Here is a 19009-nt window from a genome sequence, read left to right on the forward strand (position 1 = left end):
CTTCACATGAAAATAGACATCAAATGAACATAAAAACAGGAATAAAATGCCATAATTTATGTAAACATTAGCTGGAAAATAAAACCAGCTGAAAAGAAATAATAATAATAATGATAATATTTTAAAATGGTATCGAAAAAAGTATCATTAAGAATCTGTATCAAAGTCAAGGTATCAGTATCACTACCAGAACTGAACATTTTTTAACGAGGTTGTTTTCTCAAGAAACCAGAGTGGCTTGAGGGTTACAACGAGTAGTGTCCGTCACCAACTCAGAAGTTTCTTATCTTTGAACATCACCACTTGCACAAATCACTGTCAGACTCAGAGTGTCCATATAAACCCTCTTGTGCCTTTCACATCATTATAATTTAAGATGTTAACTGAATGATGCCATCAGAGTTCCTACAGCATTCATACATTCCCAGCTCAGTCATTACGAGCCTTTTGAAATACAGGCTCTTTGAGAATCTGAAGGACAAAGCAACAGTGTTAGCAGGCTGGACCTAGCAGGGGCCTGGGTCACTGAGAGAGAGGACCATTTCACACCCGTCAGATCTCATTCCCACCCAGCCTGGGCACACTGAAAGACACCCATCAGGGGACCAGCCTTTGCCCCTAAGGCCTGTCTGGCCACTACAACCCCCTACCCACGTATTCTGTGTATATATGTACATTCTCCCTCTCTCCCTCTCTCCTCTGCATTTCTTCCTTATCCTCCCTCAACCCCTGAGGTCAGCTTCATCTCTGACCTGCATTCTAAGAAGGACTCTTTTGACATATCTGCCCACGACTGGTTATGCCTTTATAGTTCTACTGAATTTCATTTTGAATGCTTTCTATTGCTGCCCCAGCTGACTCTATGTCAGACTTTCTCACTGGAAACTGAGGGGCCCAGAGTGGCAAGAATAGAGAAATCTGATTTGTCTACCCAAGCAGTCGTGGCTTGTCTGGACGCCTGCCCAAATGCAAGTCAGATTCCAGGGTTTTGTAAATTGAATGGTTGCTTAAGTCTTGACCCGAGTGGTTGTGGCATGTCAGAGTTAGGACGGTAGACGAGGGTAGAGGATGGAAGGACTGAAAGACAGTGGCAGGGATCAAGGGAAACAGTGAAAGTAGTGCAGAAAAGCATTTATCAGTCCATTTATCCACCTCAAAGCCACATATAAAAATAACATCTATTTGTTTGTTTTAAATATGGGATTCTTTAGCCAACGCAATGTTTGTGGCACTGTCACAAAACAGAATCGAGGACAGAAGAGAGAAATACAGTCAGCCAACCCACACAGTCATTCCACTGCTTGCTTAATGACACCTCTGACTCTGCAATGTATTCCAGTCATGCCCTTCATCGTCTTCCCATAGCCTTGGAGACACAAACACACGCACACACTGTTAGACAAACAACTCTCCTTGTCACCTTACGTGTTTAAACATTACAATCTGAGCCAAGCTGGTAAGGGGGGAGGGGGGGCTGGGGGTCTGCTTTTGTCAGCTCTCCCACTGCTCCATTACCAATCCCTATTCAGCTGCAGGCCCCCCCAAAAAAAAATCGCTCCTAATGACTGAGCGGTATTCTCACAATACAAAACAGGCTTTGTATACATTGTGCCAGGGAGTAATGCGATATAGTGAGGTATCAAGTCCATTTCCAAGTCTTTTATTAACACACAGGGTTCATATAGATGGTAGGATACAGAAAGTGTGTGTGTGTGTGTGTGTGTGTGTGTGTGTGTGTGTGTGTGTGTGTGTGTGTGTGTGTGTGTGTGTGTGGGGTTGGGTGGACTGGGGCGTGGGGTCTCCCGACAGACAGCAGGGTTTGGAAGAGAAGAGGGGAAGGAATTGCTCTAAGATGACATCAGAGCCACAACCACAGTGGAGGCTGTGGCTGCAGAAACCTCAGCAGGAGGGTCTGGCTGTGTGTCTGGCTCAAGCTGAATGGCTGCAGCACTGTGGCCTTCCTCCCTTTGAGTTCCTTCACATTAATGGACCTGACCGTCTGCATGGAGTGACAACAGGACCAGCCTTTATGCTGACTGCTTCCCTGGCTCACTTCCTGCAAACCCTTCTCTACGGCTGTCCTTCTCTGTTCTCCGAATAACACAAATAAGTTGAGATGGGGCAACTCTTAATGAACAGTGCACTGCTTGCAATGCCACTATAATATCACTATTTCTGCATTTCTCAAAAGTGCCAACTTGGCATTGTCGTGGGAGTCCTGGGAAGAGGGACATCACTGAATGGTGTCATGCTCAGGGGGACCCAGGCAGTTCCCTTCTAGATGATGTCCTCCTCACATACTCAGAGGTTTCATTCCAGGATTTCTACCTGATGTCAGAACTGACAAACAACTGAACAATTTAATGAGCAAATCTTTGCGCTGATTCAGACGGTGTTGTACATAGGGCTGTCACAGGATCAGATTTTCTCCACAATTATCGTTGGCATAAGGATTCGTGATAACAATATCGCAATATCGATAGAAAATGAGTGTTGGGAGGTAGAGAGTCTGTAACCATAACTGTACAAAAGCATACAAAAAGGACAATTACACTTAATGGATAGTGAAATGACCCGATTAACTGATAAACAGAAGATCCACAAGGCCTAACATTTAGCATTACATATTATCATGTGTATTGTAAAGACAATATCAATATTTCATTCTATATCGAAGTTTTCGTCAATACGGGTATATCGTCCTGCATGAGATTAATTGACACACTATTACCATCTCTTTCAGTCCCTCTCCTAACATTTCATTGTCTCAGATTTTAAGTCTTGCTCTGACGGAAAGTGAAGCAAATGTTCGCCTTGTTTCTGTTGCACAAATTTGATTACTGGACCACAAACTGTATATTAGCTGTATATCAGCTGTATGTTAGCTAGCAGCAGATGCACAGACTGCATGTTTGGGAGTGTGTCTGTTGTGTTCAACTCAGCGGTGATTAAACTTTTCCTTTCATCTGTACATTTACGAAACAGGTTCATAAAGCAAGATACACAAAAATGTATCAATTTGCACGACTAAGTGAATATGGGTTGCATTTTCAAAATTTACTTTGCACTCTGAGCACACAGTTTCACTTGAAATGACACATGAGCTCTTTTCAATTCTTAAGTCTTAACTGCTACCAACAAGTTCAGTGCTTTAATTGACAGTTCAGCTCCATTAACCCCCATACAACACTTCACATGCAAACAATTATTATTTTAAAGTCGTTTAACCTGTTAACCATTTCTCCCGTGTTCACCTCTACCAGATGTTCCACATTGTTACATGACCTGACATGACGAGATGCGCGCACCATCAGACTTCTGGCACCATTTTTCCAAACACACACAGTTTCCCTCCGTTACTGAAAACTGGATAATAACGTGGAACTTCTTTGACCTACTTCAACAAAAAGTTTAGAGTTTGGATGTGTTCTGCTTCTGCTCACTTGAAAGGTCGCCTTAAACCATGCTGACCCTACCCCCCAGCCTGTAATCTTAAGCCCACATCCGTCACTGTGACCTTTGACCCTGCCTTTCACCGCAAATCATGTGACCAACCTAACATTTCAAAGACAGCGCCAGCAGTGGGACGACAGTCTGCTGCAAATCTTCTACTCCTGTACTGTGCTGCCTTGTTAAATGAAAAGTCAACCTGTTGCCAGTTATTTTAAAGTGGTGCCTCTGTGAGTAGATATGATGGAGGGACATACATCTTATATTGGAGCAGGAAAGACGACCTTGTCTTATTTCTGGAGGGTCTAATGACTTTGCGGTGCCAAAATGTGAAGTGCTCTTTTTATCTGTGCACCTAATTAGGACGATGACTCAGAGGAAGTCCCTTAAGTTTAAAAGACCAAAAAGATGACAAGGAACTAATAGTTCATGGCTTCTGAGAAAGCAATGCCATCAGTGTTTTCAAAAATTATTTCAGTAAGAGGATCTAAGCTCTGGTTCTATGTCAAATCCATTATCAAAGCACTCAGAGTCATCATTAATTTATTCACAGGACAGGAATACCCCAACACTGTTTTCAACAGCATCTCTACACCAGTGGATTCCAGACCCCAAGTGAGTGGAAAAGGGTATTAATGCTTATCTGAGGGGGGCAACTGAGAAGCCACACAGCTAGACCAACACACAAAATGAGGCAAATGCAGGCGGGTTGTGTTGCCCTGGTGTGGCATTACGGTTTGTAGATGTGTGTGTGTCAGAGGGTGAACTGGGGGAGGCCCGCACCTCTGTCCACAATGAAGCCAGCTACAGCTCAGGGAGGTGACCGTTATCATTCTGGCTAATGCAAATAGCACAACAATAGAGTGCAGCAGAGTTCAGCCATGTAGCCTCTTGTGAGTCAATGTGGCTGATAACATGCCTCCCCAGACTGTGGCTTTCCAATCACTGAAAACCTATTGTGTCAAGGTGAAAGGACTAATGAGACGGAATGCAAACGCTAATGAGTTTTCATTCAGCCATGATCAGGTGTGTTTACATTTCGTTAATAGCACAGTCAAATTTTAATTAGGTTTAATCAGCAACCAGTTAACTGCTGTGAGATGGTATTTATGATCAACACTATGTTGTAACATGCAAGCAAGACATTTTATTTAGAAGATGCAGGGAAAACAATAATCACATTTTATGATTAATTTTTCTCTCAGACAGCTGTTTCATTTCATTCTGTCCTGACAGCCAATTTCTGTTACCTTGTTGAAATAAACTCAAAACAAGTCAGAGGCTGTTGCTCAGTTACTGTCAGCAGATGTTAATGCCTTTATCTTATTGAAAACATGAAATTTGAATTTAAGTCAAATTATTAATTCAGCCATGTAATAACACTTAATGTAGCATGCATTGCGGTGTTAAATACGCTTATGTTTCAATCGAGATCTAACAAGTTTACATCCTTTAAATGCACACACAATGCAGTTTCATTAAAGAAATATTCTTGTAAAAATTATAAATGGTCACATCAGAACATCTTAGTCAAGACTTTAGCTTCAATTAAGCTTTAAAAAAACAAAAAAACATACAACTTATCTTTCAATACCATTAGTCCAAACCATACAGAGGTAGTTTTATTTCATACAGTAAGCTACAATGAAGTCTGAATGACAGCATCTACAAAACCCAAATGTTAATACATGAATTAAAGTGTGTGTTTTTGCTATTACAAAATAAATAATTTAATCCTATTTATTTTAGCCTGCACATTAACTGTTTGCACCTCTGGCCTTTCACAGACAGAGGTAAGATACAGTGTGATACTAGTAAAATAACATAATAAGCTACTAAAGGAATGGACTTATTAATCAAAGTGCTACTCACCAGCCAAAGACGTAAAGCTCAAAATCCATCTAGAGCCTTGCATTGCTGAAAATTGAGCATCTAATCTATTTTAAAGGCTGCCTGCTCTTTATCCAATCAGCACTCTCCAATGACTTGCAGAGCATATCTGCACCGACTCTTTTGACCACCTGCTTCAACTCTATGCTCAAGGGTCTGACTCTTTTTTTATCCTGCTTCTCTCTGTGTCCCCTGTTCCCTCCTCTCTTATTTAGCCCACCTCCTTTGCATCCCTCCCATTATTCTCCCTCCCTCCCTCCCCCTCAGCCTGTAAGGTGGGAATTGGGGAAAATCCCAAAGCACTTGAAGAATCCTGTCGCTTTCTGTCTGTCTGTATCTGTCTCAAAAAGGACTTGTTTCTGTTTGACTCACAAGATTTTGTTTGAAAGGCAAAATTCAGACCAAAGCTAAAACCTTGACCTGAGATATAATGTTAACATAGGCACACACTCACCTGTGTTGTATAGTAGGAGCACAAAAGGCAGTAAGGAAACAAAGAATGAACTGATATAATCTAACAACCCCACACAGAGGCCACTCCCCCATCCCTCTGTCTCACTATCTATAACCACTCCCTAAAAGTTCTGTATTATACCCCCTGACCCAGTATCATGTTTAGCTGCCTATCAGGGCAGGGGCAGCTCTCCCACCCTCTCTCATTACCTCTCTTCTTCTCACCCAGTCTTAGTTAAGCTCATGCTCCTGCATGACCGCTTGTCCGTGGACTGCTTTAACCCTTTTCCTGGTTCACTAGCTCAAACAGCAATAAGCCTATTTGAGTAGACACATACATGCACAAACGCACAGAGATACACCCACAATTGCTCACATATACACACTCTCTCACGCACACACTCTCACAATCATACAGTATCACTCCACCCCCGGCTGGCTGCCATGTCTGTACCCCACGCCTGCAGGCCAAGACCAACCCTCTATAGAAAAGCTTTTAATTTGATAACAGTGAGAGGAAGAAAGAAAGTGGAGCGCAGGGAGATCTAAAATGGGGAGGGTGATTACTGGAGGGTGGGTGGGAGTGATGGGGGTGTTGAGTAATGTCATTAGACTACGGCTGGCTTTAAGGAATCTCCATTTGTGGAGCCCAGAGGCAGATCAATATGAAGACAGAGTGCAGAGAACGGCTGCTGGCAGCACTTCCCCTCTGCAACAGGAGCGGCTTGCCTGGAATTAAGAGAATTCTGAAAATCCCATTTTGGAGAAAGGCTGGGCCTCACTAACTCAGCTTGGACGTCTGCGTCCAGACTTACCAAAAACGATTCCCCCACATGAATCTTTTGTTCGGATAAATTTGGCACAAATAAAAAGAACACCCAGAACAAGCAATGTCCTTCTTTTAAAATAGCTGGAAAATGTAACTCATTGCTGTGCAATTACCCACCCCAAGTACAAATATGCATGTCTCGGACACACACCCTCATAGTAGCCTAATGATTAACTTGGAATGGAAAACTCCAAAAAGCTTTTCTTTGTGACTCAGTCCAGGAAAGCTGTAGATTACAGAAGAAAAAAAAAGGAGGTATACACTGAAAATACTGAAGCTCCAGCCAAAACACCCCAAAACCTCAAGTTCCACACATACTACACAGACACTTTTCCCAGCCAACTGACCTCTCCTTCAACAAATGGCTCTGTTACTACATAAACTGATAGTGCAACAAAACTTTGCATATCTTCAACCCCTTGCCGTGTGGCGATTATGTTTCTATTGTTAACATGTTATGTGTGTGCTTGACTACAGCTTTGGCTAAAGATGTATGAGCACTCTGGGCAGGCCAAGAAGGCTTTAATTCCATGGTAGTCTCCACAAACCCGGCATCTGCAGTGCTGGCCAAACCCAACATGCCCATAATAAGCTACAACGCACTGCTCTCTGCTATGATAGACTGAGGAAACCACAACACTATGTCAGAAATAGAGCTCATGGGCCACTACTCTTGGCATAGCAGCAGGGACCCAATAACGCCTAAATGTCACCCACATTATACATAGCACGGAGGATAGGATGGGAAGGTTCAATCACTCATTGTGTCCTTCCACAGCAAATTAACCTTTAAGTAAATACGTGACACTGATGCTTAAAGAGAGCCCTTACACATACCAAATTGCTTTTAGCATGTAGTGTCTTCAGGATTTGCACAACCCCAAAGACCATCGAAGAGCACCAGACAGTTAACATTCTCCTGGAGTTATACGATAACATAAGATAGTTGGTCCAAGACTTCTATGTATAGTCCCCTAATGCTTAAGAATCCCATCAGTGTTTTACTTTCACAGGTCCATCTGCTGAACACTGCAACAGAACTATCACAGCTGCTACAGTATCATAAATAACGAAAATTCAATCATGAAATGTTCAATGACAGATGACATTACGTCCCCTTTTGGATCAATCATACTTTGCACACGTCTGCTTTACACGTGTTTGTTTCTGCCCCAGAGAAATGAGAAGAGAACTTGACAAAGCAACAAGTTAACTTACTATTGTAGGGTTTTTCCTTAGTAGACAATTTCAGATGTGACACTTTTTAAACTCCTGAATAAATATTTGACATGTGGTGGTGAGAAATGCAGAGTTTTCGCCAAATAATGTAGTATCAAGTGTACTATAGCAGGGCTCCAGAGTGCGAATATTTTGGTAAAAGTAAAACTACTGGTTTTGTCCTTCTGACTATATTATTATATATGACATCATTATGTTTGACAGTTTTTAGTAAGACATCAGACAAAGGTTGTAAACCATTGGTTTAATCTTTAACAATTTGTTATATTTTAAAAACTTGTTATATTATCCAATTGTGTAAAAACTTTGAAATGTAGCAGAGCGGAAGTTATCCAAGTTGCCAGATTGTGTACGAAACACAAGCTAGACACACAATTTCAACCTATCTGTTACCAGAACCTGGCAACCCACAACCCGATGTGGGCAGCTGCTCTCTGCGCAGACAGACAGGACATTTGACTGTGGAATTAATTAATTGCTGTTAAATGTTTAACAAAACTAATGTTTATATAATGGTTATCTAATGATTAATTTTAAATGTTAACTGACCTGTGACACCCCCTCACTGTGGGTGAGTTTTATATGATCATTGTACATAGTTATAACAAAACACTCATCTTGCCTTACATCCCCCTAGATCGATTAGTTAGACTAATAGCAACTGAAAGAGTGCTGCTTTCAAGTTCCCTGAAAAAACGATAGCATTACTTGCTGGTAGGATCTCTTCCTGAAAAGGAGCCTCACAGCAGGACATTAGTTCAGCTGCTGGGAAGTGAGGTGTCCTTATAGGAACATGGATGAGCGATTGTAGAACAAGTAAAAAAACCATCAGGCCTCAGACAGAGATACCGTTAGACATCCACAGAGGAACACAATCTATTACTTGGATCAATAATATTGAATAAATATTGCAATGCTCTATTTAACAGCAATTATGATATACAAGAAATATTTTCACCAGATGCAGCTTTTAATTTTTGGCCATCTACAGAAAAAAAATGTTAGTACTTTTCATTGTATATAAAAGTGGTAAAATGGTGTATGTAGTCTGCAATGATGAGCTTAATATACCTTATTACACATTGAATTTTGATGCTGAAACAATACACTGTTAAGTGGGGTTGTTAAGCTTTGGACAATGAAGACACACATATGTCTATACAAAGGCCTACTACAATGAAAGAAATGGTGTGTGCAACAAATGAACAAGAATGGGACCTAAGACGGGGACTACAATACATTCAGTATATTATACAAGTGTCCAGTTTGTTGTTCTAGCACATCTAGTGCCTACAGTCCAGCACACAGTTCAATGCAGCCACATGAATGCAGCAAGCAGGAGAAGACTTTGCGGTGTTTGTGCAACTCAAAAATATTTGAAAAAAAAAAAAAAGAATTGTGGTGCTGAAGGCTGAGAGACATTACAAATAAAAGGAAATAAGGCTGGAGAGGTCGTTCCAGCTGTTTTTCAAGAAACTAGAAACACCACGGTCATGAACCTTCCAGCTGCATGGATACAGTTAGTGCACAGAGGACTGACAGACATAAGGACAGATGGACATCAACAGGTCCATCTCCCTTTTACAGCTGTTGTCAGAGCAGAAGTGGCCCCAAGGCACAATGATTAACGCCTCAGTCAAATGCTACACAAACCAGATGGTAACGAAGGAAGAGAAGGGCAAAGTCCTCTCTCTCCCTTTCTAACTACTAGCATACACAGGAAAGCATGAACCCACACACATACACACAACATGACTCTCCACATATGCTCAGACATGTGTGCTAATCTTTAATAAACATCCTACCCACGGTCATGAAGTGCTCTACAGTAGAATTGCAATCACATGTAATGTAGCCTTTCCTACAAAACATAAAAGCAGCAGTATAAAAACACAATTATACAATAGGAAGGGTTTTACAACATAACTAACTTTGTGTGCCCAACCCATAAATGACGACTAGAGGGCGGAAGGCTACTCTGGGCCTTCTGGGAAAATAAGAAATGTCAGTCATCAGCACTTTAAAACGAAAAGCCTTACAACAAAAGAAACATGTAATCAAGACAAATCTTTCCTTCCTTCATTTTAATCATGTCCTCTAAACCTTGGGCAGGACGCTCCATATCAAACTACCCAAACAAGTTCACAAACAGGACACCACTTACCATCAACTAGGGTGGAACAAACCGTTCCACTACTTGTCATTGCGTGTATGTGTTTTCCTGTGCATGTGTGCACAAGCAGGCACCTTTTCACACATATGTGAGCCGTAAGGACTGTCATGGGACCAATCCATCATAGCTGATCCCTTCAGTCTGTTCTACGAAACATTTCTGACAAAACATTAGGTCTGGCAGAAACAGGCATCAAAGCACTCAGACACATATTGACTCAAATCATAAGCCCGATCCTTTCACAAGGCATCGGGCATCTCACATATCAAAGGTCTCCCTCAAACACTCAATAGCATCCCTTTCAGCTTGCTACATGAAAGAGAACACTGTGGTGTCTTATAATATGCTGTTTTCCCATTCACAGAGGCAAACTTCAAAGAGGGCTAAATCAAGTTGGAAACCTCTCACTGTCCCCTTGGCTTGGTGTTTCTTGGTATTTTAAGAAAAAAATTATCAGGAGGTGGCAGGGTCATTCATAATTTGGCACACTAAACGCTTTACCAGATTTGCTCTTTCTAGATCTGCCACTTTACACACTCTCTGGGGTGTCTCTGACTGGCAAAGACAGTCAAAGAGAGAGTGTGAATATGTATTGTTAACATCTGGCCAAGTCCTTATCACCATGGGAAAATGTCTGAGGACAAGCCAGTGTTATCCCTGCTCCAGGGTCTGTACTTGTCTGGACTTCCAACGGTGGTTTAGCAGTTCGACTATGTGAAACTGTCAAAGTAGTGCTTCTCATTAATGGGGAATTACAGAAAAACGAAAGGCTTCGATGCTGTCTGTCCTCCGCCTTTCGTGAGAGCTGGACCTGAGGCTGTTTTGCCTTCAATGCCACGCAGTCCCCTCCACACTTGAACCATGTGGGCAGAACTAAGTAAAGCCAGTAAATTGAATTATGCTAGAAGGGGGGGTGTGAGAATGAAACAACACAAATAGACTCAGACCGGTGAGTCTGTTTTTCACTCTCGCCAAAAAGCCATGTTAGCTATGAGTAACTCAGGTAGAGTAAAAAAAGGGAAGATCTGCGCTTGCACTCTGTGTCAACCTGGCACCTACATTTCCCACAATGCAACTCAGCTCACAACAGTTTGGTCAAGGATTTGTGTGTGTTATGCTAGCTAATGAAGCACTGAGCTGCTAGCCTCAAGCAAAGAGGAGCGGGCTACAGAGGTCTGGTAAGCTTACTTCTTCCTTTCACCACACACCGAGATTTTTTCATTTTCAAACTTGTAGCCTTCAGACCCAACCAACACTTACTCAGGTGACATCACTTGAGGCAATTTATTAGACTTTACACAGCTCCCTATGGAGCTACAAAAGGCGTACAACTTTCTTCACATATGAAGTAGTACTCTCAAACACCTGGAGACTTTGATGTGTAAAATCAGTGGGTTTCTCCACTAAAGGGCACAGTAGCCACTAAAGCAACTAAACAATTCATACCTTCTATGTCCACAAGGGTTCACTTTGATCTTTGTGATGTAAATTTCATCATCTGCCCATATCTGCGAGAGTCCATGCAGACCTCTATGTGGACATCTGCGTGCAGCCCATAATTTGTGACCACTTGCATTGTACGCATAGCAAATGCGCTGACTGCGCATGCGCCAGATAAAACAACATGGATTCTTGTTTTGAAGAGAGGTCGTGCGAGGAGATCCAGCTGACCACGTTTATGAATCTTATGTGAAACAATACAAAGACAGCCAAGAGGCGTTGAACTCTGGGCTCTATTCTCCTATTCTCGTTGAGTGGTCGTACATTATGGTTTCTCTTATTGCCGTCCTCTTGCTTTCTTCTTCTACTTTTTCATTTTTAAAGCGGTTGGCAAACAATGCTGCGGAGCATTACTGCCACCAACTGGAATGGAGTGTGGATCGGGAAATGTGCATGCATGGAACGCCAGACCAACACAGACCCCAACTGAAATATGAATGGAAGTGCTTCCACGTCTGCACTAGGTCTGCAGCTGTCCATCGCCGCAGAAAGTATGTCTGTGCCTTAATACTGTATCAGCCTGAGTAAAGTCAGTCAAGGACAGCCCCCATTCTTTGTGAGGTTAAGTGAACTCACTCACACTCGTCTGGATCATACAGAAAAAGTAAAAAATTTAAAAATATGAGTGGTCGCAAACAGTCACTACGTTACAAAATAATTAAAGTTAAAAATGTTTAAACTTAGGCAAAATTTTTCACCTATGCAGGGGCTTCAATTTACGATTCCAATTTATGAATGTGCAGAAATGAGATGGAAAAGGAAAGAGATTGGTGCAAAGTAAATGAAATATCGGGTGTTCCTGTGAGTTCTGACATTAGGCTGATTGGGTCGAGAGAGAGAAAAAAAACAAAAAAAACACAGGACTTAAAGTCAGTCAAAGTCACATCACTAAAGTATCCAATGAGAGTTCAAAACAAAAACTACAAAGTCTTGGATACTGATTCCCACATGGTAGTTGCAATGATCAGTGCCTGACTCTGGTTATAATGCAATTATCTGAGTGCACAAAAAGATGCAGAGTTTCCTTCTATCATTTACTCTTGTGTTTCACAATGACAGGGGAAAGAAAAACATCAGTACACAGACGGTTACTTTTGCTTGCCATACTAACTGAAAGCCACTTATATGCTCCCATAATTTACTAAAAGATTCCATTTTTAGAAAACTGCCGCACAGTTTCATATTTCACCCATTGTGTTATGGTGCATTTGAATGAGTTTGAATGACAGAAATACAGAGCAGCAAATTAAGATTAAAGAGAAAAGCAGTTGGCCACAAGATAGCTGAACCAATGCCAAAGCACCCACTCACTTTGGCATGGAGGCAATTTCATGCCAGACTAAAGCGAAGATAGAGAATCGGACCAGATATTAAAAGAACACAGATAACCTGAATGCCTGAATTGAATTTGTCTTCACCCTCTCGCACCAATTAGAGTTAACCATGATCCCAGAAGTGGTCCCACATCATACTCTTGGATAATTTGAATGCGAGTCTAACTTTCATGAGTGCCACAGGGAGAGAGAGTTGTTAATATTTTGTTCGATATTTGAAAAAGGATAAATATTTCACATATGCTGAATAAACATAAGGTGAAACAATTTACTAAAGTTTACAGTCATTTCCCTCTAATATCAAAATCCTTGTCATAACATCAAAGGAAACAGGCTGCTAAAATTCCCATCAACAACTGTGAGAATGGAGCCTTAATGTCAAAAACAATGAAGAAGCTGAATGATAACTATGTCACAGAGGTGACATTCCTTGGTGTTAGGGTAGCTGTCATCTATTCTTCTAGCTTTGGCCCATTAGGAGAACCTGTAAGCGGTCTTTCTCTTTGGCCCAGCTGGCTGCAGAGCACTATTACAGGGAAGCTGTTTGGACTTTGACCCCGCAGCCTGCAGAGAGCTGGGAAAAACTTTTGTGCTCCTCTGCTTCCCATCAATGAGAGATCCAGGAACCAGACAGGTTGCTTAATATTCAGTCCTTTCCCCTGCTGTTAGTGAGTTATGGTGGTCTAATAATGTGCATTCTAGCACTTGCAAGATTTTCTAGGAATAGGTGTTGTGATGCTTTTGTTTGGCGGGTGTTGTCCTCCAGAGAAAAACATACAAAGTGCAAAAACAAACAAAAAAACAAAAAAACAACACTTCCCAATTAACTTTCTTTTGCCATTACCATTTCTCTCCCCCTCCTCCTGTTACAACAAATGAGCTCACTGTTTTTACAATGATTAGTTCTTGAGGGACACATTCACTTCAGCAGTAAATGTACAGGGCCCAAGTGGTTTAAATGTTTGCCTAAAGATAACAACTTACACCACGCAGATCTGAGAAATGAACTCCCTGCTAAATCGGAGTTCACGCGGAGACAAAAGAAATAGAGGCAGTCAGCATGGATTCTATCAATATAAAGCCAGCAGCTCAAATGATATGAAACCCCAAGGCAACTGGTTCAGCTTGAGTGAAGACAAGGTTTCATCTAAATTTCTGCAGACCAAAAATTAAAAAAATAAATATTACTTTTTATAATACATGAGGCACAGCAACAGATAGCATAAATCTCAAGTAACAAGCGCAACAAAAAATACAGTTCAGGCCATGAAAGCACCACAACTTGACTAATCTGACTAAACTGGGATATGAAAGTTAAAACCTGGAAGCAATGTAAAGAAACAGGATTGTCATGAGAGCCATAAAATAGCGCTTTCCCACTGAGGTGAGTGTCTGCTGCACTTTTCCAACATGAGAGACAACCATTGTACAGACAACATACCTGTGATTGCTCATGGCTACACATGACACCAGAGCCACAGCAGCACACAAGGCTTTGAAGAGGACACAGAGCTTAAGAGAAAGAAACCCCCTCAAAAACCCTTCCAGCAAACCCTTCAGGCCCTCCCCATTAGGAAGAGGTAGCTGAAAATCACACCCACCACATAATCCACCACCTGTCTTCAAAAACATATGCAGAAGCCGGGAGTGATTCATTGAGAATCCAGGTACAAATGGAAAACACAGAGAGCACTCCAAGCTGGAGATAAACAGCCTACGACTGATTAAAACTGCAAAGCCCTCAGTCTGCCTAAGTAGCTTGGTGTCCTCGACGGTGGGTGATTATCCTGCGCTTGGCTTGGGGGTATATTAGACTGTGAGAAAGCAGTTAGAGAACAGCCAGCTGGTCTAGCCACAGCATCCTGGGTGAAGAAGCATTTCTATCACTGTGGAGCAGATGAGCTCTGCAGAGAGCAGCGCAAACCCCCTCCCGGGGCAACACAGAAAGTAGCGAGTGTTGGAAATGTGGCTGCTCAGAGATCAGCTTGGGTAGTTTGATCACATGGAAACTAGTTTTACACATACCAGCAGAGGACACAATATGATTTTGTTCAACTGTACAACACAACGCCGGTCAACATGTTGTCCAACCCATGAATACTCATTACTACATTATTACACAATTACTCAGTACTCATCTTGCATGGTTATGACGCTATCACAGCGACATATAAACACCTGCCTAAGTACTCAAAACTGCATCTGGGGTAGTTTCTGCTCCAGTCAGTGTCTCCACGACCACATTTTGCCATAATGACACACACACTCACAAGGTAAAAACATATATAAATATAATAATATAATATAATTAATAATATGAAGCTTCGGGTTTGTTATAAGTGAACTAAAACTGAAAAGAGCTGCTGGGACCAACAGCACTAAAGAGAAGTCTATTTTCCAGGGTAGAATGAATAACACACTTGACTGGTCCACGGAGAGGGGAAAGAGGTCTTTGTGTAGTGGCAGAGTCACGGTCATGGTGACAATTAAAGTCCCTCTGTCATGGGTTAGAGCTGTTTAACCTTTTGATCCTCTTCCTTCTTAATGTGGTTTTGAGCCTTTAAGGTTGTAGTACAAGCCAAAATAAAACATAAAAAAAAGAAGAAGAAAAACATGGACATTTTTTGCTCTCAACTGCAGCTTACTGAAGAAGTTCACAGTAACAGTAGTAGTAGAAAATGTAGTTTACATTCCCAGCATTGTATTCTCTAGATAAAGAAATTAAAATTAGAACAAGTGTTTAAAACATGAGAAGAATGTAAGCAAAAGAGTCTATAATCCAAAAGTCAACAATGGAATGATAACAAAGTAAATAAAGCAATGTGGTGTCACCTTTTTGAGAATTTCCTTTCATATTTTAACTAGTCAAGTTAAGTCAAACTACCCCAACCCCAACGAGGCATTTCTGATTGGCTACCTTTTTCCAGTGAATATTGCAATAAGGGGAGACTGAGACAGTGAGTAATCAGAGTAACAAGGAAGTTAATGTTCCTGTCAAGAAGACTACTTTGACACCTTCTTCTTCTTGAACAACTAGTGCTGAAGTGCTCTTTTGCAAGGCGTCTAGCAGGAGTTACATTTCCAAACTGGGAGTCAGCTATTGTTCAGCTATAAGTTGGAGAAATGTGAAGAAAGAAAGTTTTCTCATTAAACTTTCCTAAGTGCAACACAGCAAACCGAGTCTTACATGAACAAATACATTATGCTGCTCTTTTGCCAAGAAATGCGTTCACAGCTGCATCAGCATAAATGAGCTCAGCAGGCTCTCAGACTACTGAAACCTACAATGTACAAGCATGAAAGCAGAATCAACGTTGTCATTTGAAGTGCTACCACAGTCAGTGGCACCGCCAGCTGAAAGAGTTTGAGAGCAACTTTCCAAACGGTGTGTCCTGAAGCGCCTCCTCCCCCCCATATATCCATGTGTCAAAACAGCGGGGGGGGGGGGGGGGGCTCTCTTCAACTCCAGCGCCAAATGTTTACCGCGAATGAGACCAAACATTAAAAGGTTATATCGGTCTGTAAGCCTGTAAACTTACTGCCACCATGGCACTTGGCACCGCATCAGTGGGAGCCTGGTGGTAGAGCTGCAGTCAACGACGCAGAGTGGAAAAACTTCCAGAAAGCACCATGCTGCTGCTGCTGCTGGACCCCGGCTAACCACACACCTTTTCAGTCGCAGGCTCAAACCAAACACAATCACACACTTCCATTTTAAGCTCAGCTAAATCACGGTCTCTGGCGTAGTATGAATTAGACACAAAACCAGCGATATGCGCCGACGTTTTTTGGTCAAATTTGAAACCCGTTGTCTGTCGTTTCGACACGGTCAGCCGTTGTAAGGCAGCCACATACAATGAATAAGTTTTAACCGACACAGTGACCGTTAAGTTACAAAGTACCAAGTTCAAATTGTATCACATAAACACGGCCAGATAAGTGCGGTATCTATATAATAAATATGTCATTCAAATAAAGAGCTCTAGTGAATGCAAATTTCACCTTAAGTTATGTGCAGCTCCGGGAAATCCATGCAGCAATTTGCTCGCTCCCAACGTACCGCTGTTGCTCAACTTGTGGAGAGCCAACTACCCAGCTGTGACAACTGCTGTTAAGATCGACGCGATGACAACTACAACATCCGGTCTCAACTTTCAAAATAAATGTACCAAAAGATGGGTCGCAATGTTCACGTTTTGTTGAATAACAAATTAATAATTCCATATATGACAAAAAAAAACACAAAAAAGAATAGATTATTTGAGACGAGTTTATACCAGACTTAACTACGAAACAAACTTTAATGGTGTGCTATGTTCTTTTCAAAGTGTTGAATGACACATAAGCTTTTATTTTTTTAAACAGAAACCTGGCAAGTTCCAGCAGCAGTATATGTGACGTGAGAGGACTATCAACAAACAAACAAACAAATAAACATGTACATAAATAAATGTTTATATGTAGTCATAGTCTATTTATTTTAGATGTTATCATCTGACACCCATTTGAATATTTCTAATTTTGCTATTTTTAATTTGCATTGCTCATTTTACTACTTCTACTTTTCCTCCTTATGCTTCTACCTTTATATCGTCACAATAAATGATAAATACGTTTGTGTTCTTAGCTGTCACACCACATTTTTGTGGCATGAAGCAGAAATAGCCAGGCATCTTCTGATCATTAGTCCTCATACAATCAAATAATATCTATTTCTGCAGAACTGTGTAGTAATCAGTATTCTGTATCTTCTACACAACTTTGTAGAAATCATACAATAATGCCAGAATTACCACGTAACAGCTGTTTAACAAGTTTTTCTAGCCTCTAATAGTTGGTTAATGAATATGCAAGTTATAGCTACAGCTTGCCAGGTGGTGAGAAAGATGATCAGAGCCCAACCCTGGATAGCTGACATTTTATAAAATCTTTCTACAGACTACGCCTTTAATTATATTCTACAATCAGGTTGCATTGTACAAGCAAAGACTATTTATTTCTTTAATTACATATCTTACTACTGTTTTGGCATTTTGTGTTTATTTCATAACTGACAGGTCAGCTCTGAATCAAACTGTGGACATTGTGGTTATGTGGTATGCACTTTAACCATTAGGCCACCAGACACCCCAAGCCAAGTCAGCTTTAATCATAATGTTTTTTTATTTCTTTAATTCCTGGGTATAATCAGATTGCTGGCCAGGCAATGCTGACAGCCCATTCCTCAAAGTTTCCCAGGTAATTCCCAGACAAGTTAAATTAAGTGAGAAAATCAATTATCACTGAATAATTCTGCTCTCTAAGGGTAAAAGTATGCAGAGAAAACTTCCAACTCCCTTCCCAAGGGACAAAGTTTCCACTTACAACTGTCTATGTTTATGTTGTGAGAAAGATAGAAAGATATTTATTATTTGAAATATTTAATTCTGTATTTATACTGCATCTTCCCTCAACAGTCACTAAGGTATTCCTTAGTTGGCCCATATACAGTAGATGATCAATTGTATGAATTTGAGCCACTGTTTCTTTTAATTTGAATTAAATAATAGATTTTCCTCTTGGACTGGCTTGAAGCAATGTTATCTTTAAGACAGGTTAATTTGTGGACTATTACATGCCTTAGATAACTCTTCCCTGGTCATGTTTCTGTGTCTGAGTAACTGGACATCCCCATCCAACAAGGACTTCTATAGAAGCTAGTTTGACTGAGGTGGGCTTTGGGTTTCACTCCTGTCAAAACAGGTGCTTCGTGGTGTTTCCACATGTAACGCAGTGTCCTGTTAAGTCTAAACTTCTACATCAACTAATACTTTTCATGGCCAGGTTGACAATGTCAATATGTTGCTCTGGTCGTTTTCAAACATGTGTACAGCACTGGGAGACGGTGAACTATCACGCTGAATCGGCACCCTGCACTCTCTGCGCATGGAAACCCAACACTGCAGACCACTGAGACCAATCCTAAGAATGCCAAACACTCGGCAATACATATTCTTACAATTTTGTGGGTTCTCAGCATAGCGGCGTGATATTAACAGTTGCAGGTTTCAACATGAAGCTATTAAGAAATCTCATAACTCTCTCAGAGCCGCTGGCCATCTTGTTTATCTTGAAAGAAGAGAAGGCAACTCGCCTTGATTG

General features: G+C 41.2%; 1 protein-coding gene across 5 annotated transcripts in view; it reads right to left on the reverse strand.

The window, feature by feature from the left end:
- slc45a3 (solute carrier family 45 member 3) overlaps positions 1–16972 on the reverse strand; it is a 31089-nt gene extending 14117 nt beyond the window's left edge. Inside the window, exon 1 of one of the 5 annotated variants that reach the window (XM_056386925.1) lies at positions 16871–16972. The gene's annotated coding sequence lies outside the window, so the exon portion shown is untranslated. Of the gene's footprint in view, positions 1–5322; positions 5519–5794; positions 5875–6003; positions 6093–16870 lie in introns of those variants that run through there. The other 4 variants (XM_056386929.1, XM_056386927.1, XM_056386928.1 and 1 more) reach the window with 4 other exon arrangements.
- Positions 16973–19009: the final 2037 nt, after the last annotated feature.

Source organism: Seriola aureovittata, chromosome 10 (genome assembly GCF_021018895.1).
Source record: "Seriola aureovittata isolate HTS-2021-v1 ecotype China chromosome 10, ASM2101889v1, whole genome shotgun sequence".
In the NCBI taxonomy this organism is placed as follows: Eukaryota; Metazoa; Chordata; class Actinopteri; order Carangiformes; family Carangidae; genus Seriola; species Seriola aureovittata.